This window comes from Eumetopias jubatus, unplaced genomic scaffold, assembly GCF_037043125.1.
Source record: "Eumetopias jubatus isolate StellerSeaLion01/CBP00866 unplaced genomic scaffold, mEumJub1_p1.0 scaffold_10, whole genome shotgun sequence".
In the NCBI taxonomy this organism is placed as follows: domain Eukaryota; kingdom Metazoa; phylum Chordata; class Mammalia; order Carnivora; family Otariidae; genus Eumetopias; species Eumetopias jubatus.
Window position 1 is genome coordinate 85063593 of NW_028274816.1, and position 27289 is coordinate 85090881.

Below are 27289 nucleotides of genomic sequence, written 5' to 3' on the forward strand. Positions count from 1 at the left end.
CCCTGCCGCTCCCCCAGTGGCCTCTAGTCGACCTTCTGACTTTGTGGATTTGACTGGTCTACGGACCCCACGCAGCCCTGCCCTGTGTCCGGCTTCCCTCCCCGAGCCTGACGGCCTCAGGGCGCATGCGTGTTGCAGGAGGTGCCGGAATGTCCTTCCTTTTCACGTCTGAATAACATTCCACTGTTTATTGTTCATCCGCCAGTGGACACTTGCGCTGTTTCCCCCTTTTGTAAATGATGCTGCTGTGAACACGGCTCTGCAAGGATCTGAGTCCCTGCTCCGAATTCTTGTGGGGTATCCAGCCTAATTATTAACAGAACCCAGGGGACCCTCAGAGAGGCACAGTAACTGCCACGGTCACCCTACCGTCAGAGCAAGGCTCGGTGCTTTTCCACGGACTGCACGGTGGGTGCCAGGGGCCTCGGGTGCTGGCCGTGGTAGCAGGGCCCGCACCCTGCCACACCGGCACTACCCACCTGGGCGGAAAATGGGCCCCGTGATTCCTGACCACCGCCCCCCACCGCTGCTCTCCTCGGCAAGCCCCTTGAACCTGACACTGTGACCTGCTTGGTGGCATCCCTAACTCCTAGCCCAGACAGTGGCACTCAGGAAGCATCTACAATCTCCACCAACAGATGAACGGATGAACGACAGGTGGTGCGCCCACAGCATGGGAACGTTAGCCATCAAAAGCAGCGACACCCCGCCACCTGCTACAACACAGATGAACCTGGCCACCCCGATGCTCAGTGTTTCACTCAGCCTGTCGCAGAAGGTCACCTATGTAGGATTCCACTGATGTGAAATGTCCAGGATCAGCAAATCCACAGAGACAGAAAGTAGATGAGCGGTGCCGGGGGCTGGGGAGGAACAGCTTCCCGCGTAGGGGGTTTCCTTTTGGGGTGATGAAAATGCTCTGGAACCAGACAGCGGGGGCGGTTGAACACCACCCGGAAAAAAATGCCACTGAATTGCTCACCCTGAATGGGTGGATCGTCTGGTGTGGGGACTGTCATCTCAATAAAGCTGTCATATTAAGAAAGAAAACCGGAGGCTGCCAGTGGAGCTGGACTGGAAAAAACCCAACTGTGCGCACGAGTGCCCACCAGCCGGCTCTGTGGCTCACAGCACGGCTGAGGCCCAGACGCCATGCTCAGGCCTGAGGTCGGGAGCCCCAGTGCTGCCAGGTGGTGCCCTGGGGTCAGCAGCCCTGGGGCTCCCAGGAAGGGCAATTCCTCTCTGCAGGTCCCCATTTCGAGCCCTGTGGGAGAGCCCCCACCCCCCCACAGGCAGTTGGCAGGTGGCCTGATACGGCCTGCCCCCTCCTTCAGCACAGGCACCTGCTGGGCCGGCCTTTTCTCAGGAAGTTGGGTGGCAGGGTCCTAAAGCAAGAAGGAAGTGCAGGGCTCCACCCAGCCCCACCTGGCAACCTGGCTCTTCTGTGTGCCCGCAGCAGGGGCCATAATTCACAGCCCTGAGGCAGCCCCCTCTGTGGCCTTCTGCCCCAAGTGACCAATTCTCCCCTGACCCAGGGCCTGCCAAGGATGATGGGATCAGACTGCCGTTGTAGCTCGCTGGGCCTGGGGCTGTGGGGTGCTCCCCTGGCTGGGAGGCAGCCCCCAGGAAGGAGCCAGCTCTTGGGTGGGATGCTCTGGAGCTGGGATGGAGTGTGAGTGCCTGGACGTGGAAACCAACACGTGGGGCCCACCGTATCGGCACATGCTGCCTCCCTGTGTGTTGCTGCCTTGCTCTGCATCCTAGCAATGTCCCCACGAGTTCCACCCTCTCCGAGCATCAGTCTCATCTGCCCTGGGCCCCTGCCTGGGTCTGCTCCCAGCAGGACAGCAGCCACGTGGTACCAGGTCAGAACAGGCCCTAGGACAGCGCTCTCGGGGTCAAGCCAATGCCGTTCCCCTCGCTCACCCCAATCCTCTCCATGCCTGGCTCTCAGAGCCTGGGGACTCTGACACTGTTGTCTGAATACGCCTTGCTCAATCACCGCCCACCCGCACACAGTGCCTGAGCAGAAAGCAAGGCCAACCGGTCCGCAGATGCCTAGAAGGCTACCCGACGGGCCCACGAAGGGAACCAGAGTCACCAAGCAGATCCAGGTAGACCCACTCGGGGGCCAGATGATGGGGGGCACCAGGGTCCAGCAGGGCCTCTTCTCTTCCTGCCCCAAGGCCTCTCCGGGAGAAAACTGCTTTCCGTCTCCCAGCCCACCCTAGCCCAGGTGGTGCCAGTGGTCAGTCTGAGCTCACCACATAAGGATGCCCACAGGAGAGGGCTCTGGGGCTGCTCCCCACCGCCCCCGCCCCCAGCTGCCTGGAGTCCACCCTCTGGGACCACGGCACAGACTCTGCAGTGCAGGCCGAGGGGACATCTGCAGACCCCACCGGAGCACCCGAGCCCGTAGCCACGACACAGGTGGCTGATGCTCCTTGTCCCCCGCAAAGAGGCTTCTTCAAGGCGGGCGAGGCCCCGATGCAGGGAGTGCTGGGGCGACAGTGACCACAGCTGCTCCTGCCCTCCCGTCCAACCTCCCCGGGGCCTGCAGTCCCGCAGGCCCCGGCCTGTGCCCCACACTGGCTCGTCCCCGCAGCTCCCTTGCTGAGCCCGCCCGTACTCTGCGTTCGAGCAGTTTCCACGGTGACTGCGTTATGACGTGCGCAGGGTTCTCTCCCTCCCACGTCTCCCCCTCCACGGGACAGTCAGGAAGCCAGAGCCGTCATCGGCCATGTTTAGAGCGGCACCGGCACATGGCAGGTCCGAGACTTGATGTTTGTTGAACAAATGAGAGAACAAACGCAGGCCTGACACTGATCACGACGGCCAATGTCTAGCGGGGGCTCGCGGTGCACCAGGCGCTATTCTAGACGTCACGCGTGCGCTAACTCACGACCGGCCCGACAGCCTGCTCAGCCAGACACTGTTACTATCCCCACGTCACAGAGGAGGAAAAAGGCCCACAGCTTCTTCTTGGTCTTCTACAGGGATCCAGAACTAGTGCATGGCCGAGCCAGGATTTGAACTCGGGCAGGGGGACTCCATGGGCCAGATCCTCCAACGAAGACCCAGATGGTGTATGCTGCGGGGGCAGGGACGGGAGGCCCGGAACTCTCGCCCCTCTCTCCCCAGGAGCTGCCGGGAGATGCCCATCTGATTGGAAAGGGATTCCCGTTCAGGGAAGCCCCAGGCCTATCTAGGGGCGTTATCACTTGAGCCCCCATAACCTAGGAGGAAATCACCTAAAGGCCTGGCTGGCCAAGCTCCTCGACAGCAGCTGCAGGGCCCAGTATGGGAGTCCCAGATTCCAGGGGCCTTCTCCAGGCTGCAGAACTCCCAGGGCAGGGGGGCCGAAGTACACAAACCCCGGTACAGAGGTCCCACACCAGAGGCCTAGCACACCTGCTGCCCCACCAAAGCTCCCGGATAGATCCATCCCAGCAGGGCAGAGAGCAAAACGCCCATTCTCATCCTAAAACTCCACCTCCTTCCTGGAGGTCGTCCCAGGCTGAGCCAACAAATTCACAGGGGCCTCAAAGATGACTCCCCACTTCTGGTTTTAAGTGGCAGGGGAGGGAGATGCTACTGTTAGCCAACTTGGGGAAGTCAGTGGGGCTGGGGACCAGACACACACATAAGGAGCTGCTCTGGAACAAGATGTTAAAGAAACAGCTATAAGCAATATAAGCTACTGAAGACAGCGGAGTAAGATCCCAGGTCCTGGGGCGCCTGGGTGGCTGAGTCAGTTAAGCGTCTGCCTTGGGCCTAGGTCATGATCCCAAGACCCGCACTGGGCTCCCTGCTCAGCGGGGAGCCTGCTTCTCCCTCTCCCTCTGCTGCTCCCCCTGCTTGTGCTGTCAAAAAATTAGACAGAATCTTTGGGGAAAAAAAAAAAGATCACAGGGTCCTAGGGGACCAGGACCACAATACAGATTCATTCAGCAAATGATTCACCGCCGCAGGGGGGGGGGGTCTCCCTCCCTGAGCTGCAGCAGGGAGGACCTTGGAGAACCAGCCACCTGCACTACCGGGGGTGGGCGGGGAGGGTGCAGGGCCTCACTCCCTGAAGGGCTTTGAAAACAGAACCTCTTCTCATTTACTCCACTCCTTGCTCCTTTCTCCTTGTCCCCCATTCCCCTACCGAAGCCACTACAAGCTATCCATAAATGTCGCAGGGGAACTTCCTGTTCCCTTCTAAAGATGTAAACACTGAATATAAATGACCAAATTTTGCAAATTTGTGCACGCGGGAATCGAGGGCTGACTTTCAAAAGCACACACGCCTCCTTTAATTCGATAAGTAATTACAAATCAAATTACACTTCACACTTTGTACGAGGCAGGAAGCATCTCGTCAGAGTCTGGTCAGGAACCAGGATGCCAGAAATCTGAGACTTTGCCCTCTGGCCTGAAACTAGGCTTAGAAAAGGAGCACAAAGGCTCGTGCCTCTCCGGAGAAAGGAGGGATTTGCAAATGCAAAGGGCTGCATTTTTCTCCCGCTCCGGGCTCCTTCCCTTTTCCGAGGAGGCGGCGGAAGAGAAGTTGCAGTTCTCCGGAGGAGACCCGGTGGGTGTGTGCCTGAATCATGATCTCCCAGGACCCCGCGCCCTTTGCGGACCTGGCAGGGGACACAGTAGAGAGAGTGCCATCCCCATCTGATTCATTCATTCATTCCTTCAGGGGCCAGAGGCGCCCCAAAGGCGGGGAGGGGGCATCCCCGCTCCTACCGCCCACCAAGGCTCCTCGGCCTTGCTCCCGCCAAACGCGTGAAAGCAAGCTTCTCCTCTATTGTGCAGGAAGGAATCTCAAGAAGCTCTTCGTTTCCATTGGCCCGACACAGATTTGGACAGCGGCCACCTCTCACCAGGCCACCCCACCCCCTTCTGGAAGAGGCCCTCTTCTGTTCTTTATTTGCAGCCCGGCCTCCTCCTTCCAGGGACTCTCGGCCAGGCTCGGTGGCCCCACTGAGTCTTCGCTCAGAGGAGGCTCCGACCTGCAAGCCGCCTGCCCATATTCGCTTCCTAAAAAGCAGGCTGCAGAAATGACAGGCAGCCAGGGCCAGGGATGAGCCCTCCGACTTCCTGTGTCAAGGACTTATTTATTATTCCGTTTTCCACCACCCATTGGCCTCACAGGATCAGGGACTGTGTCTCCCCAAGCCTCCTCCCACCCCAGAGAACCTTCCAGCATGATGGGCCCCCACCCCAAAGCAAATGCAGAATCCAGCCCCGGCCAGCCCGCCCACCAGGTCCGAAGAGGCCGGCTGACCACAGAGATTCCGTTAGTTCTTGGCAAATATTTGCCAAGTTAAAAAGAGAAAGAAAAGATCCTCCCCGTGGATGGGTGGAAACTGGCCATTTGTCACAGCGTGGAATTTCCTCTTATCAGGGATGTCCCCCTAAGGGGGGGGTGAGGCCTCCCCTTCCCCCTCTTCTATCAGCAGACTGTCAGCAGATGCTCCCCAGAGCTGGGGGTAAGACCGGACAGAGGCTGGGCCACTGGGGGTTCCTCCCCATGAGGTCATCTGAGAAAACAAAAAGCAGACAGGTTCCCCGGGTGCAACAGGGCAGCCCCCACCCACCCTGGGGCTACTAGAAAAAGATACCAAAATTCACCCCCCCCCAAAAGTTATGAAACAATTCACATCTGTGCAGTTCTGGCCAGGCCTGGGGTGGGGTGGGGTGCTACCTAAGGCGACCTCATGCCCAGAGCAGACTTCAGGAAGGCAAAGGCAGAGCCTGGGAGGGGGGCTGAGCAGGGAGGGGCACATTCCTGGGCCAGAAGAGAAGCCTGGCCAGATGACCCCTGAAGCAGGGAGATGGACAGCTCATACCACCGGCCGATGGGCTGAGGGTCCAGGAAGGGTGGGGGACAGGCGGGGGCAGGGTCAGCAGCTCCGGACCACCTTGAATCAGGTCACGCATTCGTTTGCAGTTCCAGCTCTGGGCTGAGGGGAGTCAAGAGAGCTGGAGTCATTTGCTCTCCTGCCTCTGGGTCCATCTTGCTCAGGAGGGCAGGGGCTCTGGAAGCAGTGGGTTCAGGGCCTGGAGATCAGCAAGGACCCTTCCCCGGCTCCCTCAGCCTACCCTAACCCGTCATGTCCTCAAAACCCCACTGCTCCCTGCCCCCCTGCCCCCTCCAGCCCCTGCTCACCCACAGGAGCCACTCACCCAGTGAATAAACCAAAGAACGACCCTGTGCAATCTGAGGACCCACCCTAGGGTCACATGCTCTCTGAAGGGAACGTGGGATGGACTGCCCGCCTATGCAAGGAGTCTCGGAAACACACGCACCCCTCTACCCAGGCCCTTCACAGGAAAAAGCCGTGTGCCAGGACAGCTCACTTCCATCACCTCTGAAACACTGCCTGGCAGGGGGTGGGATGCTGGCCGTGGGTGGGGTGCAGATACCCCCGCGCCCAGTGCTGCGTCACACAGCAGAGAGAAAGAAGCAGGTACGGTCCATCTTCCCGTCTGCGCTGTGGCACGAAGTCTGGGTGCACTCTGGGCTTGGGGTTTTGAGTAGACACAGCCGCCAGGCCTCTGCAGAGCCAGAGTGCTTAGGGGTCACCCCTCACCCCAAGCTACAGGGAATGCGCCCTGACCACCCCAGCCTTTCCTTTCCCGAAACGCTCTCTTCTCTGGGCTTCCGTCTGGGCCTCTACTGCTTTGCCTCCTCCATCTGAGGCTAATGGGGCTAAGGCTCTTTGCTAGCCCCTCCTCCACCGGCAGAATCAGTCCTGGTCCCCGGCTGGACACTCTACTCTCCCCAGGCGACTGCCCATCCTCTGTGCATTAAATGCCAACCTCTGTCCACTTCGAATACTGGTGCTGACTGACCGGTACCTCCTACTGCACTCGCTGTGACCCTGAGCAAGTAACTTAACCTCTCTGTGCCTCCATTTTCTTTTGTGTAATTGGAATAATAACACTTGCCTCCCAAGAGCGTTATGAGAATCAAGATTATTTACAAGGCGCACAGTCAATGCTCTAAGTCGTCGTTCATAAAATATGGGCCCATGCCCAGCTCTCCAGCTTGGGTGCATGGCCCGTCTCCCCGGCTCCTATCAGCTCCACAAACAAGGCTCCTCAGAGAGGTTCTCCCCGCCCCCTGCTCCTGGAGAAACCTCCCTTGTTCCCCCAGGTTGTTGAATGAATAGGGAGCTCCCTGCCCTTCCTCCCGCCCTCCTCTCTTCCCAGAACATCGTGGGGGGCCGGCCACTGCTCCCTGGCCAACCCAGGTGGCGCCTCTCCCGCCCTGGCCCCCAAAGTGCTGGCCTGCATCCTTTCCCACGGGCTCCCCCGCGGCTTTCAGTGTGTGGCAGCGTGTGAGTTGGATGTTAACCATTTCCAGCTTCCATAGTCCTCTGGAGCCAAGGAGCACCCAAGAGGAAGGATGGATGAATGCACTTCCGGGGATGGCTCCTACCCATTCAGAAAATTTTGCTCAGGAAACGGGGGCGGGGGGGGGGCCTGCTGAGGAGGAGAAGTGGGTGGACAATGGGCGGCCTAGTGGCCTGTGTCCGGCCCGATCCCTAGCCCCGTCCTCACCCACCAGGCGGTGGGGCTCTCCTAGGGGCAGAGCAGAGGCAGAGCATGGGGCGGGCAGGGCAGGCCAGGCCAGTGCACAGGGGCTCAGAGCAGAACACCTGGGGCCACCCCGGGCACTGCCCTGAGCTGCTCCCCAGCTGCAGCCGGCCTGGCCAGTGCCACGGTGCCAAGCGGGTCCCCTATGTGGGGAGACCAGGTCATGGGTCACTGGGCAACCCCAAAGATATGCCCCCGGGAGCTGGGGTCTGCCAGTGAGTTGCATAGCCCCAGGGTGACTTTTCCGGCCATCCCTGAATCTTCGGTCCAGCTGTTCCATGTGATATACCTCCAGCCCAAACTGAAGAGCAGTTGGGACAACTGGCAATGAGAATTTATTAACTGAGTCACCACCAGGGGCTCGGCCAGGGGCTCAGACATAAGGGGCCGTGGACCACCAGAGCAGCGCTGACCCCCAGGGCTCGGCTGTGCATGGATACTTTAGTTCCTCCTTGGATTCCACATTTCCTGCGGTAATTAGCTGCGACTCTTGAAATGAGACCAAAAGAACCACCACCACGGTACCGTGTCCTTACACAAGTTAGGACAGAAGAAAGTGCAGCAAGAAAGCGTGCCCGTCGGCGGGGTGCCCCCCCTTCGCGGGACACCGCCCACCGGCAGACCCCAGCCTGCCCGCGCCCTCCGCACCCCGCGGGGGTACCTGCCTGCGGATCGGAAATGTCAGCCTCCTCTGCCTGATTGCGGACGTCGCAGGCACAGAACCTGGAGGCCCCGGGGGTGGGAGCCCGTCCCCTCCCAGGTCCCTCGGCCGCCGGCTCCGGGAAAGAGCCACATTCATATGGTAATTTCTGCCTGCGAACTGGCGAGCAGCAGCGGCCCCTCCAGCCGCAGCCGAAGGAGGAGGAGGAGGAGGAGGAGGAGGAGGAGGAGGAGCGGGGAGCCTGGCCCCAGCCTGACCGCCCTCTCACCGCCTCCCAGCCCCGCCAACCGGGCCCTTCCCGGTGCCCTCATCTCGGGCTGCGGGGGGGAGGGGCGCAGGCTCCCGGGGGCAGGCGGGGCAAAGGGCCTTCGCCTTTTGTGCTCACGTGGTGGTTTCAGATGACAACAGACACGGATATGCGTTCGTTTGAGCCTAACTTTTCCGTGTGTGACACTGGGCACATGCTCCCGCCGCCCGTGCCCCCTCCAGGGATCCGAGAGGCAGCGCCCTGCACTTCCACCCTCCCGGGAAGGAAGTGTCTCCCTGGAAGCATCTCCCTGAGCCACGGCGGGTGGGGGCAGGGGGAGCACATTCTCTCAGGAGAAAAAAGGAAGGCCACTCCCACACCCCAGTCCGTTCCCCCTCCCCCGCTTCCTACAGGGGGTGGGGGTACACGCAGCCCAGCCACTCCCCTCCACCCACTTCCTCTCTCCCCTGGCAGGAGCGTGGCTGCAGCTTCCCTATGGCCCCGGGAGGACACGCAGACCTTCCATTTGCCCCTCCTGCCTAGTTCTGGGCCCCATGCAGGCGAAGGGAACCAGAAGCCAGCGCCAGTGCTCAGCTGCAGACCTGAAAGGCTCCTCTGTGCCCCCCCCACGGACCCCCAAACCCACCCACAGGCCCAGTCACCATATCCCACTGAGCCGGCCCTGCACCCCTGGAGAATTGTCCAGAGACGCATTCAAGACATGTCATGGGGGAAAGCGCAAGAAACGCACAGGGACTGGGGGCCAGGCAGGACGCACACTGCACCCCCACCCGGTGCTGGCGAACCAACTGCCTACCAGGCGACAGGCAGGTCCCCAAGAGAAATGAAACACACCGTCCACCCCAAGACCCGGGCACCCATGTTCACGATAGTGAAAACGCGGGAGCATCCCTGATGCCCATCTACGGATGAACAGGTAAACAGAACGCGACGTGGCCATCGTGTGGAGCACTATCCAGCCACAAAAAGGAACGAAACTTTGGCACCCGCCACAGCGCGAAACTTGAAGACATCGCACCGCCTGAGCCAGATGCATGGGATTCCACTTAAGGAGAATATCCAGAACAGGCGAATTCACAGAGACCAAATGCAGATCAGCGTTGCCCGGGGCTGCAGGCAGGGAGCTAGGGAGCGCATGGCTGCTAACGGGTACAGAGTCTCTTCTGAGGGGAGGAGAATGTTCTGGAATTAGTGCTGATAACTCCGTGACTTTGCAAATGCATTAAAAATCGCTGAATTGTACACTTTGAAGGGTGAACTTCTCGGTGTGTGAACGCTATCTCAACAAAGCTGTTAACGACAACGTTAACGGGTGACCCGTGAGGGCTCCCCAATAAACGAGAGCGGGGACTGTGTCCGTGTCCACGGCCAGCTCCCAGCACTGCTCCAGCTCTGCAGCCCAGGGAGTGGGGGCCTGGGGGGGTCCTCGCCCTGTGCCTTCCTACTCACCCTCCCCCTGCTGCTTGCACCAGCTGTGCTCATGAGGACTCATCGTTAATCTCAGAAAAAAGGGCCCTCGGTGGCCCACGCTGGAGCCTGCAAGTCAGAGTGGACTAGGAGTGGGCCCCTTTAATACAGAAGGAGGCCCTAAGCCTCACCCTGAAGGGAGGGGACAGTGGGAATAAAACACGCAGCAATCGGCAACCACAGAGGGTGCACTCGGCTCATCCCAGGTCTCTGGGCAGGAGGGACAAGGGAAAATCCACTCAGCATCCCCTCCCGGATCCCGGTACCAGAACCAGCTGTGCGCCCCCCGGATTTCCTGAGCCATCTCTGGCAGCACCCACCCAAATCTGTTAGAGGCCCCAGGCTTCTCTGTCCCTCGTCCCAAACCCTAAGGATGCTGCTGGAGGAGCCTCCGTGAAAACAAGTCAGAGAGAGAGAGAATTCACCGAATTCTCACCCACTTGTACAGGGCGGCACAGGCCCCAGAGGGAGAGGGGCCTCCGGCGGCTCAAGGTTTAGTTCTAACTTTAGTACTGAGTCTCCCAGTGCCCTGTGGTGTTAATTATCTCTTTACTCCCCAGCTGTCCTTGGAGAGCCCCGTGGTGAGGAGGCAGCCCAGAGCAGTACACATGGAGGGGCTTCCCTCACCCCCAACGCACCCAGCAAACCCTGGGACCCTCCGAGAACCAGCCTCCCAGCCCTGACCCAGTCCAGTCTCCCCCACAGCCCCGTGAACTAGCAGCAGACAGGAGTTTCTGCTCTTGCGCCGGAGGCAGAAAGTGAGGTGCAGACAGAAGCCCCTGGCTCATCTTCCCACGGCCCACGACGGGCCCGGCCCCAGCTGCACCCCAGGAACCAGCAGCGTGAGGTTCTAGCAGGCCAGGCCTGGGTCTCAGGCCCAGAAGTATCTCTGCACCTTACTGTTGAGTGGTGTCCAAGACGCACCGCTGGGTGAGTGTATAAGGAAGTGACAAAGACAGAGGTAGCTATTGGCACCCACGCAAGGTCCCAAGAGCCTCAGGGAGACAGACCAGGTACTCCGGTTCCACTGTGAGCCCCGGAGGAGGCTGGGGAGGCAGCCAAGACCTTTGGAAGGATGGCAAAGGTCAGCTAAGGAACCTGTGCCAGGCGAGCAGGAAGCAGGCATCTGTGGAGCGGTGTTGTGTGGAGGGAGCTCACGGAGGTGGGCGGCCTGAGGAGCAGCACAGGGGACTGGTCCCACTGTGGAGGCTGCCACCTGCACCTGGACAGGCAGGCACCATGCCACAGAGCCCTTCCTCTGCCCCTCCTGTCCTGCTTCCCTGGCTGCCCCAATTCTCAGCTGCTCTCCTCTGTGTCTCGGGGGAAATTCCAGGGAGCCCAGGGGAGCACCCCAGCACTCATGGGCCCTGAAGCCTTTGCTGAGTCCCCACCGTAAACGAGCTGCCTTCCTGGGGACACCTGTGGGTCCTAGGGCATCTCATCTTAGAGCTGGTGTGTCCTTACCGCCTAACTGGACTGGAAGCTTCTGGAAGGCCCGCCTCGTGTGTTCCCCTACCCTGCTCGGCCCAGGGCTGCCACGTGGTTAGAACTCATGACAGTAGCAGCCGCAGGCTAGCATACATTTCCGTGTCCAGGGCCACACATTCTCTGTTTTATGTCCATTCACCCTCATGCCAAGCACATAAAATGGTAACTGCTATCCTGCCTTCTGGACGCTGGACGGTGGTTCAGAGGGGGCGAGTCACGTGTTTAAGGCCACAGGGTCATCCAGAGGTGCACAGGGGGCTGGGCAGGTCACTGGCCCCACGTGGGAAACCGCCTCCTTGGAACACACATCCTGTCACTGAATTTGGGGAGCGGGCAGCCAGGCCATCTCCCAGCGAGTGAGCAGAATGACCAAGCACATGAGGGGGGCGGTCAGGAGCCTCAGGAAACGCAGACCCGGTCCTTAGGGGGCCGGCTTATGCCTAGTTAGCAGAGGTGGACACCCAGTTAGCCCCCGTCTCCGCCAAAGACGAGGGTCTTCCGGCTATACCTCACTCCACCCTACTCTCCCCTCGTCTGCTACAGCCAAACCGGGCTCCCCACTGTTCCCCAACTTCCCACCTTCCACCTGGAGTCACCGCCTCCTTCGCTGGAACAGCAGGCCTCACCCAGGGGGCTGTGTTCTCTTGGATCTGGCCTCCAAGGGTCCTTAGTCCGCTGGGGCCCTAAGCGGGGGGCTAGGAGGGGCTCACACTAAACTTGAGTAGGGGACGCATGGGAAGGGGGTCCCAGCTCCACTGCCGCAATTTGGCCTCAGCAGGCAAGTCGCTGAACCCATGGGGCCGAGCGACTTTCTTCCCCGGGCCTGGGCCCTGGCGTCTGCCTATAAGGTGGGGAGAATGGGTTTGTGCCATGAGCTGTAACATCCCTGGTGTGGGAAGACGGACCGGGAGCGCGCAGCCCTCACTGGGCACCATTTGGCTGCACGGTCCCCTCCCGCAGAGGAGATGGTGTGAAGCAGCCCCCCGGCCGGCCAGGTGAGCTCCGGTGCGCTCCGGGGAGAAGAGGCTGCAGGAGCGCTGGGAAGAGGCGCCTGCATCCACACAGAGCAAACCAGCCTTGGGGCGGGGTGGCTCCAGGGGTCAGCGTAAAGCTCACTTCTTCTGTAATAAATAAACTCATTCCTATTAAGTGACCTTACTTATTGTCTTGGAAGAAACTTTCTCACCCACCTAAAAACGCTTTGGAGAGGGCGCCTGGGTGGCTCAGTTGGTTAAGCCACTGCCTTCGGCTCAGGTCATGATCCCGGAGTCCCGGGATCGAGTCCCGCATCGGGCTCCCCCTTCTCTGTGGGGAGCCTGCTTCTCCCTCTGCCTCTGCCTGCCACTCCCCCTGCTTGTGCTCACTCTGTCTCTCTCTCTCTCTCTATGTCAAATAAATAAATAAAATATTAAAAAAAAAAAAACGCTTTGGAGATGACTTCACTCTTTTGCCTCAGTTTCCAGGTATGGAACCAGGCAGCCTCGTTACTTAAACTCCCCAAGATGAAGACCGAGGGCCCCGGGCACCAGGCCCAGAGCCGACTGTGGTCAGCAGGACAGTGCCGGCCGCAGGGACCGGCCCCAGCAGACCGACGGCCAAGCTCCGGAGTGACGGGTACCGGCCCTGCATCAGAAGAGCGTGTGGTCTGCAAACCGAACCACAGCCTCCCTCCACTCCGTGGTCGTTGTCCACAGGCCTAGGCCGGGACAGGTGAGTGAGGCCAAGAGGCAGAGAATTCCTAGTAGCACACGAGGCCCCGCCACGGATGTGCCACCTCCCTCCACTGCTCCGCCGAGCTGCCCACCTGTGGCCCTCCAGCCACAACCGGCAGCCATTCCCCTCCAACTCAGTGGGGCTGCTGTCACCAGCTTTAGTCTTTGGAGCCCACAGCGGACAGGCAGCGATGGGGGGGCAGCATGGATCCTTTCCTTCGTCCCCTACTTCCCCGGAACCAGGGCACGGAGCAGGGCCAGGGTCATCTGGTCCAGTCCCCTGCCCCGGGGAGAATGCATTCAGATCCTGAAGAAAACACTCCAGAAGAGCCTGTGTTGAAGACAGCAGGACCCACGGCTGCTCTTGTTAAGGCTCTCGAGCTAGTTGTACAGAAACCAGAGTATTTGGACAGAAGATGAAAAGCTGGAGTCACACCATGCTGACCAGAGTGCATTCATTCAAACGTGAACTGAGCAAGCTCCTGTGAGGTCCGGGACCCGGAGACCGAGATCGATGAAATGCCATCTCGACGCAAGTCCACAGTCTAGCGAAAGACAGGACACAAACGTCCCCCCCCAATGTGGAGGGAGGTGTCCTCCACGCAGGAGAGCGGATTCACCATCCTGCTCTGGGCTAGGAAAATCTTATCTGCTGTCAGAGGCCTGGTGACAGGCACCTAGAACTGGGCCTGGGAGGCAGGGGGAGGTCTGTGCACATTCCACTGGGGACACCAGCAAGGACACTCTTCCGATGACCATCCAGATGACCAGGCATTCAGTGCCTGGCACTCACAGGGCAGGGCCGGGGCTGGCAGGCCTCTGGGGGACACAGCAAGGAGCTCCACAGCAGCACCAGAGAGCCTCCTTCCCCAAGGCCAAGTGGGGGTCAGTGTCGGTGACTCACCCCCAACCCAGAGCTGGGGTTCCAAATACAGCCTTGGGTGCTTGGGAGCCAACATCTCAGAGGCTGTCCCCTCACCCCCAGCTTCAGGAGAGGGACAAGAAATTTGGGGGTGCTTCTGCCATGATCCAGCTACTGAACCCAAACCAAATTCACCAACGTTGAAAACTCGGTCGAGGTTGAAACAGCCGGGACAACGGGAGTGAGCCGACAGGCTGACCCTCACCTTGCAGACCCTCTGCGCGAGGCTGCTGTCCCCAGACCAAGGCCCAGGCCCTCCTCGCAGAAACCAGCTCCCGAGCGCGGAGCAGCAACTCTGCTCTGATGGTGGGAACAGCCCGCCCAGACAGCAAGTGGCAGCTCAGGCCCCTGCACAAAGTCAGAATCAGAACTTGGAACCCCTGGGCCTCGCAGGCCTGTTCTTCTGCCCCTCAGGCCTGGAGGCCCGGTGCGTCCCAGAGGTGGTAACAGAGAAAGAGATGAGGGGAGCACCTGGACCCCACTCCTGCACCCCCGGCCTAGGGCCGAGCCATGACGGGTGAGATGTGGCCACCCACCCCTCCACCAACTGTGGAACAAGGCTCCCAATGATCCCGCTGGGAGGTGGGCGGGCTGGAGGGCCTGTAATTAGACCTGGGCCTCCCCTGCCTTCCCGCCTGCTCCTCCAAGATCAGGCTCGCCTGCACAGCTAACTGCACAGCCCACCACCCTCAGGAGCGGTCCTGGGCAGGCCTCGTAAGACTCCACTGAGCTCCTGAGAACAGGCCCCTACCTGTCCAAGGAACCAGGCTGACTCTCAATAAACAAATCAAAGCTTGTCAATGGAAGGCAGAAGTATGGGAATGGAGTCTCGGCCAAGGGCTGTGATTTGTGCTGGAACCATCTTCCCCAAGAGCCCGGCTGCAGGGAGTAGGGAGCAGGGCTATCCCGAGATCATGGTCCCTGAAATAGTCATTCTTCCTGTGCACTTGGCCAAGAAGAGTAGGAGGGCGCCCAGAACCCTCGGGTGGTACGGAAGAGCCGACCCAAGAGTTCATGGCGCAGGGGGCATGGCATAACGGAAGCTCGGCCAGTCAACCAACAGCTTCCTAAGAAAGCACGGAGATCTCTGACAACACAGGAAGCTGGGCACGGCTGGAGGCTGCTGGGGGCGCTCTCTTAAGGATGGGGTCTTCCCCTCTGTGAATGCCCCTAGGGAATGCTTCTGTCCTATCTGACAATGACAAAGGCAGCTCAGGCAGTGACATAACAGGAAGTGGGGAGGGTATGTGGCCAGGGAGGTGGGGAGGGGTGGGGAGGGAAGTCAGCCCAAAGACTCTGGTCGCCCAAGTGGGTACAGGGCTTCTGGGGTGAAAGCCCCTGTGAACCCTGTCCTCCAGGCTTGGGGCAGTGGGCCAGGCACTCAGGGAATGACCCCACGGGCCCCAACCAGGGCTATCTTTGGCTTGGGTGGGTGGAGCCTTGTGACTGCCCCCTTCCCATCACGAAGGGTGCTGTCTCCTGGGTCCTGGAGCGCAAAGTGCCCCACACAGAGTAGGCCCCTCCCCACACACCGGCGACCTGGCCGTCATCCCTGACGCTGTGCCAGCCACGTGGAGCAGTCTGGCGGAAATATACACACACACACCAGTGGACGCAATAGTGTTGCAGGTGCCACAACACGGAAATGATCGGGGGCAGTGGGAATGCCTGGGAGGGGTCAGCCACGGAAGAGGTCTCCTTCCACAGTCACACCTTAGCCCAAAGGTGACCCAAAGGAGAGAAGCAAGAACCCTACCCTATCAAAGAGGTCTCAAGCAGACACTGGCCCTCTGGCCCCAAATGGTTAAACAAACTCATTCTTCTTTCTATTTCCTGGAAAGGGGCCCCCTGGGTTGCCACGGGGAGCCAGCCAAAGAGAAATGACATTTATGTAAACACCCATGGAGGCAAAGCAACATGAATGAAGTGGGAAACCCACATGTAAATTATAAGGGAATCTAAGGGATTATACGAGAATGGGGACTTTTTCTCCCTTGTCCCCAAACAGGATTTTCCATGAGGGATCCAAACCAAATTTCCTACTGGGGTGCTGTCCCTACAGCCAGAAACCCACTGACTGGACGGCACATTTTTCTCCAGGAAAGGAGTTTCAAACTGCTCTTTGGTGAGCAGAGATGCTCCCCCAAACCTCTGACAAAAGCCTGGCAGATTTCCTGGCAGAGAGGAAACGGAGGAGGACCAGGATGGAGGGATCCTGGGGGGGGGGGGGCGGCATGTGGGATGAAGTTCCAGGGGCAAATGGCATTGGCTCTGAAGCACCTCAGCCCTCCCAGCATTGGCGCACAAGTGATGCGCTGGGCCGGCGGTGGGATTTGAGTCTGGGGGTTTTCCCAGAGTCTCGGCTGGAAGGCCCTTTCGATAGCAGGTCCCCATGGAGCTGCTTCCTCGCCCCTGCTCCTTGACAAGGAGCGGCGGGCTGTTCCACTCCTCCTCCGGCAGGGCGCACGCATTCCGGCCCCTGCCCGCTCCGGGAACAAGCCGCACCTCCCCACAGCTCCCCGGAACCCAGAGACGAGAAGCAGCCGACTCCCCGGCGCACGCACAATACCACGTCGGATCCCGCATTTCTAGCGTCTGCTGAAGCCCATCTCCGGCCCGCCCTCTGGGCCGCCGGCCCCAACGGCTGACAATCGGTGCGGAACGGTTTTAAGAGGCACGGTGGCCAATCCGAGTCCGCCCCCCCCCCACCCCGGCCTCCTAGAAGTCAGGGAAGCCCCTTGCGAAAGGGAAACAGGGTCCAAGAAACTCCCCGCCGAGAAAGACCTAACCACTCAGCCTAGCTGGCCAAATATTTACAAAGAGATAGCTGTGGCCGCACAAAGCCCTTTTCTTCTGCTCCGCGGCCGAAAATCTGGGCCCCGCGTGGAGACCGAGCTCCCGCCGCCCCTCTCCCGGGGACCCGGGGCTGTCCTGCCGGCGGGGGGGGGGGGGGGAGGGGCAGGGGATCGCCCCGGGGAGGCGCCGTTCCCAGCCCCGCCGCCGCGCCCTCGGAGGGCCACCGCGCGGCTGCACCACCTGAGGGCCCCCCGCCACCGGTGCGAGGCTGCAAGGAACAAAGGGAGCGGAGGACTCACCCCAGCAGCTGAGTCGGGCTGCGCCGGCCGCCGGCAGAGAGCGCGGCCCGCCCACCAGGTCACATGGCTCCGAGCCGAGCAGAGGATCAAAGGGGCTTTGTGGCCGCGGAACAAGGAGCCTCCCAGAGCGCGGGCAGAGGTAGGAGGGACCGCCTGAGAACGGAGGCTCGGGGGCAGGGCGAGGGGAGCGGAGGGGGGGGGGGTCGCCGGAGGAGACCAGGGGTGCCTGGCTGAAGGCCTGAAACCAACCGGGATGTGCGGGGTGCATCCCGGACATGAGAAACGCCAAGCTCCCCAGCCGGCCTCAGAGTCACCCCCAAAAGGAAAGCGCTCCGGCCCCCGGGTAGGAGAGAGGGAAGGAGGCTCTCACCTGGACGCCCGGTCCAACTGCCCTGGCCAGAAGTCAGTGCACCGGCAAAGCCTCCAGTCCCCTCCTCCCAAACTGTCCTCCTGCCTGGGTGAGGCGGGCCGGGAGTGCAGGCTGGTGCCGGGAATCTGGCGCTGCCCCGGGGGGCGCCCTCTCTCACTGCCGCCCTGCCCAGCACTCCCCACTCTGCCAGGTGAGCCCCAAGTGGGCCCTGACCCCGGCCAGCTCAGATGACATGCCCAGCCCAGCGGGCAGGCCTCCCCCCGCCCCGGGTAGCAGACCTCCCCAGGAAAGCCGTCAAGAACCAAAGCCGGGGTTGTCCCGGAGTCCAGGCGTCGGGGGCCGGAGCACAGCCAGCCCTGGGTGCCGTCCACTGCCTAGGGCTACTGTGGTGGAAACACCCCCAAGGGAGAAGCAGCAGAAGGGGGACCGGGCTAGAGGCTAGGGAGATGGGGGTGGTGCCAGCTCACCCTGAGCTCCTTCTTCCTGAAGCCTAAGGACTCCGATTCCGGGCGGCAGCTCCTACAGCCCTCAGGGCCCCGGGCGATGAGTCACCCTCCCTGCAGACCCCGGTGATGTGCTGGGACCCTGAGGGGGATGGGCTAGGTGGTCCCCAGAGGGAGGAGCTTGGGAGCCCCGCTGTTTGGGGCTGGGCCTGGGCGCTGGGATCTGCCAGACCCATCCTGTGCCACGACCTCTGCCCCTGATGAGTCACTCCCAGGCACAGGCGTGGCCAAGGCAGCCCCAGGCCTACTCCCGACTAGGAGAAAGTTCCCGCTGGTTTGGGGAATTTGCAGAGGCCGGGAGTGAGGAAGTTCAAGTGCAAAGGAGCCCTTAGTGACACCTGAGCAGGCTGGCCTAGGGCCGTCCATCCTCCCACTCTCTGGAGGAGTAACTCTGGCCCAGGCCCCGCTCCGATGCATGCTCTCCTTCCCCATGCCCACACCCCCCCCACCACATGGCTGGTGGGTGAGGCCCCAAGCACCCACCCCACTGGCCACACTGGCCGACTGACCACGTCCAGTTGGTCCTCCTTCCAGTTCCTCAGAAGCCAGCTCCCCCTAGTAGCAGCCACTGGTGGGGCCAACCTGGCCACTCCGCGCTCCAGAGGCCAATTTCCTCCCCGCGGCCTCCCAAGTCTCCCAGTTTGCCATAATGGCCTCAGGGGGCTGCCCTCCTGCTCCCTTCCCCACCCCACACAGAGCGCAGAGCCGCTGCCGTGGGTGTCTGGGCCCCCCGGGGCCAAACACAGGGAGCATCCAGGGGAGGGACTAGGCATCCGGCGTCCTGGTTCCCGCCCCAGTGGAAGGGAGGATGGTGGTGGACCGGAGGTGAGGGCCTCGGAGACACACACCAGAATCCAGGCCCCCCTCACTGAAATCAGCCTCGGCTCGTTACCCAACCCTGTGGGACCTGACCCTCCCCACCTGTGAAATGAACATGATCACCTCTAGTCACAAGAACTAAGACAAGAGATGGCGGACATCACGTCCGGAAGGAGGAAGACTGGCCACTCAAAATCGACGGTTCTCTTTCCTCCAAGGAGGTGGTTTCCTAGGACAGGGAATTAGGGAGGGCCAAGCCCCGCCAGCCACCCCCTGCCCACCCTGCTGGACCCTTGTCGCCGGGCCCTGAAGGACAGCTCCAACAACCATCACCAAACGACGCCAGGAGGGAGTCCTGTCATGCCGGGTGTCAAGGCTGACACGGAACCTTGGAGATGCCATCTCCACTCTACACCTGTCCTGTGGACAGGGCTCTTCCTTCCCAGCGCTCCCCTTGGAACCTCCTTCCCTGCCTCTCACCTAGCCTTGTCCCCCAGGGCCCACCACCCCTTCCTGGGCACCACGTGGGCAACCGGCCAGCTGCCCGAGGCCACTCCCTGCGCTACCTCCTCCCCTCCCTACACCCCTGCGGACCACTGGCCCTGGAGGTGGCCTGGGTGCTTTCCGCACGTTCCCTGCTCCTCGCCCTCCGGATGGGGGTCTCCAAGAGCACAGGAGAGGGAATCCCTGCACCTGACAAGACCCCCCGCCCGGGGGGCGCTTTTCCAACGCAGAAGCCCTTCCCCCACTCTGGGGCCTGCTCAGAGTTCTTGACCGCTCGGCACACACAGCGTCTAGAGGAACAGCCTGAAGCCTGCACAGCCGCCCACCGAATCCCCCAGCAGAAACAGAAGGCAAGGCACCATAAGCACACCACATTTTAAAGTTTCCAGTGGCCACGTTTATAAGAAGAAACAGGTGACATTTAATATATTTTACTTAATACAGCCAAAATATTATCAACTCAACATATCATCCGTATAAAAACTTTTTTTTATTTTTAATTTTTTAAAAAATAATCTATTTGAGGGAGAAAGAGAGAGAGAGCATAAGCAGGGGGAGCAGCAGAGAGAGCAGCAGAGGGAGAGGGAGAAGCGGACTCCCCGCTCAGCAGGGACCCCAACATGGGGGCTCGACCCCAGGACCCCAGGATCATGACCTGAGACAAAGGCAGTCACTTCACCAACGGCGCCCTGAAACTTTTTAGATATTTCACGTTCTTTTTTCTTTCTGTACTAAGTCTTTGAAATTCAGTGTGCATCGTACATTCACGGCACCTCCTGATTTGGATTAGGCACGTTTCTTTCTTTCTTCCTTTTAAGGTTTTATTTATTTAAGTAATTTCTGCACCCCACATGGGGCTCAAACTCACGACCCCGAGATCAAGGGTCGCATGCTCTTCTAAGGGAGCCTGCCGGGCACCGCTGGTCATGGCACGTTTTAAGCAGTCAGTGGCTGCGGTGGCTGCCATGCTGGGCGCAGCTGTCCAGGTGTTCCCGACTGCACCCTGGGGGTACACCAGGTCCTTGGCGAGCTGTTTATTCGGACCACAATGTTTCAGCACTATGCTTCGTTCTCAAGCGGTGGATGCCCAGCCACAGTTGGGGTGCTACAGGATACAGCTCCATGGAACCCACAGTGGCATCCCCTATATGGCTGAGACCACTGATCCCTACATCACAGCGTCCCCCTTCTGGGATGTGCTGGGGATATTTCCCCCAGATTCTACTATCAGAAAGAGCAGAACTTCTCCAGAGAAGTTACTTTGCTAGATTTGTGCTAAGCATCAGTGAGATCACCACCCGTTTCTGGGGTTCTCTATCCTATCCGGTTCACAGGTGCTCCGGCCGGGGGCGAACTCCTGACTCGAAGGCAGCCAGCCACAGGCTGACCAGCGACCCGACCTCAACGCCTGGCTCAAACAGGTGATGAGCTGGGCCGCTGGAGATCCCCGCCCCCCGCCCGCCCACCACCCACAGCAGCCCAGACCAAGGAGCCTTTCTGGTCGAGGGTCCAGAAGCTTGAGGTCATGTAGACTTCTGGGCTGGGAAGTTGTCTGGGGCCATTTGCAAAGGGAGAGATGCCAGAGTAGGGGGGAAGCGCAGGCGGAGACCCCAAGAAAGGAGCAAGGGAGAATAGGCCGTGGGCCAGCTGAGCTCTTGCAAACCCTGCCCTTTCTGAGCCCGGCCATTCCACACCCCAACTTCCTTGTGCCTTACGTCCTTCCAATAACCAGCTCGTCCTGCCTCTGTTTACTGACTTCAAAGTCACACAGAGCCACACTGATTAGAATAGAGTCTATAAAGACAGAAAGCGGATTGGGGGTTGCCAAGACCAGGGTGGGAGGGGGTGGGAACTGACCGCTTAACAGACATGGGGTTTCCTTTTGAGGGGATGGGAATGCTGCCCAGCCCTGTGAATGTGCTAAGTGCTACTGACAGTAAATTTCATGTTCTGGGTATCTGATACCATAAAAAATATATTTATAGGAAAAAGAGTCTAATGCATCCTTTTTTCTCTTGAGCTGGTTTGTCGTGGTTGTTTCCTACCTGGAGACCACAAGGGCCCCAAGACAAAGCGTGCTGGGGCAGATGGAGCAACACCCCCGGCCTGGAGCCTGGGAAGGTCCCCTGATATGGCAGGAGGAATTCGAGATGCAGAGACTATCCTGCGGTGTCCGGGGTCCCTATCTCGTCACAGGTGTCCTCTGGGAAAGTTGAAGACTATAGAGAAGGTGACCACATGACGATGGGGGCAGGGACTGGGGTGCCGTGGCCACAAGCCAAGGACCACCAGCAGCCACCAGAAGCTGGAGGAGGCACAAGGACAGATTCTCCCTTGGGGCCTCCGGAAGGAACCAGCCCTGCCCACACCTTGCCATACCCCAGTGACCCTGACCCTAGACCCAGGGCTTCTAGAACTGTAGGAGAGTAGGCTTTTCTGTTGCATGGGGCCATGGTAATTTGTAGTACTTTGTCACAGCGGCCCCAGGACCCTTTACACAGCCCTGCAATCCTGACCTGACCCAGAGTAAGGTAGGAGCTTCCTCCTACAAATGTGGAAAGAAACACTCAAAGCTAGAAGGAAACTTGCTCCAGGCTAAGGCAGCCCAGAAGCAGGAACAGGATCCCTCCCAGCCCTTTGGAGGGGGGTCTAGGTCGGATTTTCCAAGGCTGTCACTTCTGGGAAACTCTGGCCCCCTCGCTGGACACCAGGCTGCTGTGTGGGGGAGGGAAGAGGGTGCCATGGTGTCCCTGCCTGACAAGAAGGCCTGCCGTGGGCCATTTCCACCTGCTCGTGAGCAGCACCCACTGCCCTTCCTGGGGGACCCCCACCAGAATGGTCATTAGGGAGGTGGCAGCCCCGGTCAGCTGTCCTGCAGCAGGGTCCTACTCTGAAAGCTGCAGAGGGGCAGTTGGGGCAGGCTCCCACCTCCAAATGGGCCAGTTAGGAGAAAAGCACAGTCTGGGGGTGTCACGCACCCCACCGTGCAGGGACGCCCACGTGATGCCCAAGACCCGCCCTCTGGCCCACGGCAGCAGCAGAAGGGAAAGGAAGTGGTCACAAGGCATCCTCCCTCCCCTCCCCCTCTCACACACATTCATGCACGCAAGCCCCAGTGCCCAGGCCCCCCACTTTCTCCTGCCAAGCCCGAAGCCTGGTTGTAAACACGACACTCAGCCCTCCCACGACCTCTTTTCCAACACACGCTGGGCAAACTCCCATGGGATGCAGCAGATACTTGCCATCAAAGGCCAAGAAAAAACACCCTTCCCTTTGCTCTGCAGGTGGGTCGCTGGGCTGGCCTGCACACAAGGGCAGAGGAAGGCTGGCGGGTCAGCAGTGTGGGGCGCCGCTGATGTGGGCAGCCAGCATGTGTAGCCACACACCCCCGGGGGGAGGGGATCCTGCACACGGCCCTGCTGTCCCTGGAGGGACTCCCAGTGGCCCCAGAGTGAGGGCTCAGGCAAGCCTGGGGGGTGGGGACCTGCAAAGTCTCTTGCCACAGAGCAATGCTTAGCGGGCTGGTGGTTTGGTCATATCTGGTTGACATCTTTCTTTGGGTTCCTTTGCAACTTGACAGAGGACAACAGTCAGGCTGCTCCCAATCTCAAAGGACCCAGCGACGTCCTCCAACCGTTGATGTTCTCTCCACCTCTTAACAGGTGGTCTGCACTATGGTTCTATCTTCCTACCACCTGCTCGCGTCTTAACCTCTGCTGTCTGGCGTCTGCCCATCTCACCATTAAAACCGCCCTCTTGAGAAAACACTCAGCGCCAACATCCAGCTCCACCAGGCTGGCCTGGGCCACCATGTGACACAGATGAACCGCCCCTCCTTCTGGAAAGGCGCTGCTCGGGGCACTAGCCTCTCCTCGTCCCACAGCACACCAGGGTCTCCTCTCCATCCCCAGAGCCACCCCAGAGACGGCCTTCCCAGCTCAGCCACCGCTCAAAGCACACTGTCTTCTCCAGGGCTTGCAGTCTCCCAAACCCCTAAAATCCCCACCCCTGTTAAAAGTCACCGCCTCCAGGGAGCCCTCCAGACGCCCTCCCTCAGACACGACCACCCTTCTGTGTTTCCAGAGTCACACCCTGATCTGGAGCACTTGCCAGAGGGACTTACTCACCCCCTCCTCGTCTCCTAGGCAGCAGATACGTGTTTGTGGAGGAAGCGGCAGGAAGGCCCCATTTCCTCCTTTCTAAGAAGTGTGGGCCTCCCACCTCCATGGTCAGGTTGCCTCTTCCCCTCCAGGGCACCTTAATACACATTTCTTTCTCCTCTTCAAGAGCTATCATGTCAACAAGGGTGTCTTAGAAATTATGTGATGATATCTTAACTTTAGAAAATCGTGCTCCTCGTCGGCAGCCAGCTCTGTTCTGCCGAGGGCATGATGGCCACTCAGGAGGATCAGAGAAGCCCCAGGCACACTTCCAACCGCACCCACCCCACCCACCCCACCCTCCCTCGGGAACCCGCGAGCCCCGGGGCTGCAAGCTCCCCGCTGACACCCAGCCGGAATCCTAGATGCCCAGCCACAGGACAACCCGAACCCTGTGCGGATTTCAAAGGCTATTCACGAACACTGAGGTGTCTCCTGCATGCTCTCTCCGGGGTGTCAGGAGGGAGGACCGCCAGGTGGGGGCGCTCCAGGTTGGCTTTAGGTGTGGTGCAGAGGCCTCGCCCTCCCTTCACCGAAACAAGGACCAAAACCAAAAGCCCGGCAGCTAAGATGGTGGGATTCTGAGTCAAACAACACAGGACAGGACTCGGTAGTGAGAGGGGGGCCCGCGGCTCTGACCCCCCGGGTGTTCGGCTTCTGGACGCAGGTTCTCAATCCTAGCAGCCCGTTGCTATTCTACTGGGGAACTTCCAAGAAATACAGAGCCCTGGGCCCCACCCTGGCCTTTCCGATTTCACTAATCCAGGGGTTCGTATTTTTTGAAAACTTCTTAGGGAACTCTACCGCGTATTGCATTCCTGGTTGGAAAGCACCTTGTGGGCGCGCTGGGTGGCTCAGTCGATGAAGAGTCTGCCTTTGGCTCAGGGTCCTGGGATCTGACCCCACACACGGCTCCCTGCTGATCAGGGAGCCTGCTTCTCCCTCTCCCTCTGCCCCTCCCCTGGCTTGTGCCCCCCCCCCGCCTCTCTCCAATAAAATCTTAAAAAAAAAAAAACACACTGTGTGGGACTGATAGATACACACACACGTCTGGGATCTGGCGAGATCCCGGGATCTATGGCAAGAGCATTCTGAGCCGAATGTACCCAAGAGGAACGCATGGGATGAGTGGGGTGCTGGGGGCGGGGCGGGGACCATAACTCCTTCAACTGTCCAGAAAAGGCCATTCAACGGGCAGGGCTCAGGCTTTTCATTAAGTGCCTCCACGCTGCCCGCTGCCTGGCTGGGGCTTGAAAAAGAACAAGAAAAAAGGAGGTCTAGGAAGGGGTCCAGAGTACATCACTGTGGTATAAAAGTGATTCTGAGAAGCCATTTGAGCTCCTGGAATCTCTTATCTGTCTAAAAGCAGAACTTCCCAGAAGGACTCCATTGTCATCAATCCCCTGCGCTGGGCAACCAGGCAAGACTGCCTTTATCACAGATGAGAAGTCTTCACACCACACCTAAACAGACGTTCACAAAACTATCTACCTCCCGTCTATTCTCCTGAGGGCCACTTATCTTTCCAAAAAGTCATTTGTTTTCCAGTAAGTGCTCTTCGCCCCCTCCCCTGATAGCATATAAGCTTCAAATTCTAACTACCCCTTTGAGTCACATTTTTCTGTAAACTCCCATATGTATATGATTAAAGCTGTCTTTTCTCTCACTACTATGGCTCTTGACAGTTTAATTTGGGGGGGGGGGCTCCTGCCAGTTTAATTTGTAGACCCCCAAGTCCTGAACCTAAGAGGATAGAGGAAAAGTTTTTTCCTTGCCAGCCCCCACAAAACAAAAACAAAAACAACCCCTCTCTTCACTGCAGATGCACCCTTTCCCCACCCACAGCCAACGATTCAGACCCCTGTTTCTCAAAGTCTGTGAAAGCAGGAAAATTTGTCCTGTAGGATGCTCCCATCCTGAAAGGTTTCCACAGATATATCCAACTGCTGCCCTCCACAGTCCCTCTTTGGATGTTCACAAGTATTTGTCAGCATACTAAAGATTATATTCCATAGAGTTCCTTTTTTTAAGTTTAAACTCTTTATTTCTTAAAACTTGTTGGATGGCAGAACCACTTTGCCTCTTTAATACCTATTAATGGTGCCAGAGAGAACAGAGTTTGGGAAACACTGGTTTAGACTTCTCAGCCTGTCAGCACTCTGCTCTGGTTCCAGACCAGACACCAGATTGGTCCAGACTCTCTGGACACAAGCTGGGGTGGGAGCAGAGATCATGAGCCCCACGGTAGGACGGCTTGCCCGAGGCTGCCACAGATCTTGGAATAATCTTTTTAAACCCAAATTCCAAAGTTACCAGAGAACACAAGAACATATCATGGCAGCATTGTGTATAAAAGCAGAAACTGAAAAGAACCCAGTGTCCATCAAGGAGAGAGCAGAAAACCCTGGTATATCCACCCACCGATGACCCTTCGGCAGTGAAAACGCACAGACCAGAACTATAGACACGGGGGCAGATGACCTCAATTTCCAAACATAAAAAGATGCAAAAGGATGCTTATCCATAATATGCCCCAGTTATGCAACGTGCAAAACACCACCATGCACGACCGAGAAACACAGCAACACAGCAAAAGTTCTAAGGCCCACAGGGGAAGGATGAGCGTGAGCGCAGGATGTGGGCGCGTCTGGTGGGAGGAAGGAAACAGGGCTGGTTAACGAGGTTGCTCCGGCTGGACAGACGCATGCAGGTGTTCACTGTGCAGGACGGTGCAGCTTTATTAAAAACTAAAGAAATCTTTGGAGGCCCCGGGGAATAACAAGGCGTGAGCTTTTCTGTGACTAACTGGCTAAAGGCATAATAACCTCCCTGAGCCTCAGTTTACTCACCTGCAAACCAAGGCAACAAACCCATCTGCTAGTCAGCTGCTTGCAAGGAGCCTGCTCAAACTTTCTGCCCTCCCTGATGGGCTTCTGGGCAGGATAATGAACTTACAACCCCAAAGGGGTTCGAAAACCACACGAAGCTCCTAACGAAGCTCCTAACCAGGAGCGGGGGAGCCAGTGACTCTGAGCCTGTTTTCGTGACCGGGCAGAAAACACCCCAGCCAAAGGAAACCTTGTTTTTTCCTCCAGGGCAGAGGCCTCAGTCTCACGCCTGAGGTCTGCCAGCTGCTCAGGCTATCTGACATGAGGCTTCTCTCGGCCCCAGACCCACTTTTACTGGGGGGCCCCTGAAGCCCCTCACCCCTTTAGCACAGACACTGTGCAGATGAAACCACCATCCGCGTCAACGGAGAAGCTTGTCTGAACTGGGCCCAAGCCGGCCCTGCTCTTCTCCTGGTTCCAGGAGCTCAGGAAACTTGAGACTGTGAAGCTGCTGGAACATCATCTCCAGCTGTTTATTCAGAGAGGGGACGCTGACCCTCCCGGGCTCACTCCATAAGCCCCGGCACCCCTAGTGCCAGACCCTCCCTGCCTGGAGGAGCCTGTGGTCTCAGGCAGCCACCCCACTTCGCATTCCATCCCCCACCACTTAGCAGCTGAGGGACTCTGGGCAAATTTCTAAACCTCTTGGAAGCGTTTTCCCATATGCCAAAAGGGGGAAGGGGCTCTCCCCTCCCTGGAAGCGGAGAGTGAGAAGGAAAGAGGCAGAACGTGCACAGACCCAGCGCTATGCCTGCACCCAAGCAGGTGCTCCAGAGCGATACCTGCTAACCTCTTCCCAGCACCAGTGCAGGTGAGGGGCCGGGAACAGCCTGCAG

General features: G+C 59.1%; 1 protein-coding gene and 1 long non-coding RNA gene across 10 annotated transcripts in view; one reads left to right on the top strand and one right to left on the bottom strand.

The window, feature by feature from the left end:
• SEPTIN9 (septin 9) overlaps positions 1-27289 on the bottom strand; it is a 151397-nt gene that overhangs the window by 16054 nt on the left and 108054 nt on the right. The window contains exon 1 of one of the 9 annotated variants that reach the window (XM_088028122.1): positions 23533-23605. The exons of 4 other annotated variants lie outside the window; for them this stretch is intronic. The gene's annotated coding sequence lies outside the window, so the exon portion shown is untranslated. Of the gene's footprint in view, positions 1-8257; positions 8505-17209; positions 17315-18046; positions 18242-23532; positions 23606-27289 lie in introns of those variants that run through there. 4 more of the 9 variants (XM_028112906.2, XM_028112908.2, XM_028112907.2 and 1 more) reach the window with 4 other exon arrangements.
• Positions 17096-21398, top strand: LOC114216329 (uncharacterized). Its single transcript, XR_015769299.1, has 2 exons — positions 17096-17348; positions 19120-21398. It is a non-coding gene; the product is annotated as an uncharacterized LOC114216329 (long non-coding RNA).